Raw genomic sequence first — 2,500 nt, 5'->3', positions numbered from 1 at the left:
TGTATTGCGGAGTGTGGTCACTATGAAATAGGAAATAACTCATATCATATCAGTACCTGTTGATCCACTGAACATGGCATGCAGTATACGTACCTAGCCACATGATAAAGTGGCACTGCACACACTGTGAGGCCCAAAAGCTATGCTACTAGATGTATTTATTGATTATGGGTACAATAATAATAGAACCCCTCATTGAAATCGTATTAATTTTACCATGGATATTTCTTTCATGTGCAGACAATGTAGATAGTTTTTATACAACTTGTATAATTTGTTGCAATTTGAACTGTAGGCTTTACGATACGTAAACACTCAATAGAGTTAGTGTGACTAGTGACATACAGTCATACTATAGTTGGCGAGACAGATGAAAAATAATATATTTTTGGTTGAATACATCTACTGAAAAACAAACTATTTATTCATTAATTTTAAATTGGCAGGACGTTACTATACTGATACAGGGATGTGTAATGGCCGGGGGTTCAATTGGGAACGAGTACATGTGTCGGAAACTCCTAGACCATACCCCTAGTCCTGCTTGCAGATGGTGCACCATTTCCCTCGCATATGGCAACAATGTGTATCAGGCAAACCAGTGAAAGGCAAAAGGGGTTCATATCCCAAGCTGAAAGATGGTGATATTGAACTAATAGAACCTTTGAAAAGGTCTTCCATGACATACCGAGCACTAAAGGAAAAAATAGCAGAGTGTGGTGATAGTACCAAAGATGTTTCTATCGGTACATTTGGATGAGTGGTGAGAACTTGATTATAAGGTGCACTAGGTGGTATGTCGTACAGTCTTGGCCCAGTGAAGAAGAAGTAGTTTTTTCACTGTCTATTCTCCACGACCAGTCGTACGGACGTAGTCCAGTGAAGAAGAAGTAGTGTTTTCACTGTCTATTCTCCACGACCAGTCGTACGGTCGTAGTCCAGTGAAGAAGAAACAGTTTTTTCACTGTCTATTCTCCACGACCAGTCGTACGGACGTAGTCCAGTGAAGAAGAAACAGTTTTTTCACTGTCTATTCTCCACGACCAGTCGTACGGTCGTAGTCCAGTGAAGAAGAAACAGTTTTTTCACTGTCTATTCTCCACGACCAGTCGTACGGACGTAGTCCAGTGAAGAAGAAGTAGTTTTTTCACTGTCTATTCTCCACAACTGGTAGCTTTTTCACCTTTTTTTCTCCACGATCGGTCGTACGGTTTCTAATAATTACCATAGTTGTTTTTCTTGTAATGACAAACATAGTTTTGCCATCGATGAGACATCAATGGTTTGAGAAAATCGCACAAACAATCAAATGATTGACCCAGTGCTTTGAACCCATCAATCGCCCTCTAGCGCTAGTGACACTGATGACCTATCGAAAGATATGTTTCCAAAACGACATAGAATCAATCTGTATAGCAAATCTGGTTACCATAGTAACAAAGCAAAAACACAATCAAAGTACTTATTAATGGCGATATGGAATTATGATCAGTATGTGAATTTCATGTGAATACCATACAAGCCATAGTTTTGAAATAATGCAATTAAAGTTTCCAAGTGCCATGTCAGTTTCATTTCAAGCAGTCGAAATCAAAGCAACTAAAGAGAAAATTAAAGAAAATGTTTTTGCATGTTTGTGGGGGAAGGGGGGGGGGTACTCAACTTGGATGACTTTTGTAGAAGCAGACATTTATGACCTGGGGGTATCTCAGGTAGAAAGTCTTGGATGTATTCAGACGTTACGGTAAATCGTGCAATAGTTCGCAAACTCGTGTAATCAGCCTTTTTTATGGCCTCGATATAGTTTAGAAGTTCCGAATCAATGTTTTAAATGTTTTTTCCCTTGTTGGTGTTCTGTTCTGATAACTCCTTAGCTTGCCACCATTTAGTAGATTGAGATATGAAATTCTAGCGTCATACACTTGGCGTGGTGTTATCTTTTTGATATGGCCGACTCCAACTTTTCTGCTTCGCACGTCAATGTTTTTGCTTGACCGGCAATATAGGGAGTGTGGTTATTGATACATTTCAACAAGTCTAAAATTTATAAGACAGTTCCTCTTTAAGTCATTTTAGAAAAGCTAGTTTTACCTTCCGTTCACCCTAAATCTCCAATTCAAGAGTACGTACAGCGATCGAAAAAACATATAACACTTCACTTCACTTCCCTTCCAAACACGGGTTTGTTTCGCGTTCGAATGTTGACAAGCTTGCAAGAGCGCCCGTTTCAGTCTGCGCCGAAAGTTGCGTCGTTTACATAATTCGAATTTGACACTTCCTACCTTAAGTGGCCACAAGGAAAAGGATTTTGGATATTTAATCTATAAAACAATTTTATCATGGCTTCCTACTTGAAAAAATCAATGTGAAACCACATTGACAAAGTCTTTGCAATTCAGTACATTGCAAAAAGTACAATAACAAAGAGTTTACACTTTTATTAATCTTTTCCAATTTATTTAGTTACATACAAAGTTTTTACAAATGTTGTTTCACATGA

This window comes from Glandiceps talaboti, chromosome 9, assembly GCF_964340395.1.
Source record: "Glandiceps talaboti chromosome 9, keGlaTala1.1, whole genome shotgun sequence".
In the NCBI taxonomy this organism is placed as follows: domain Eukaryota; kingdom Metazoa; phylum Hemichordata; class Enteropneusta; family Spengelidae; genus Glandiceps; species Glandiceps talaboti.
Note: the sequence above shows the minus strand (reverse complement) of the source record.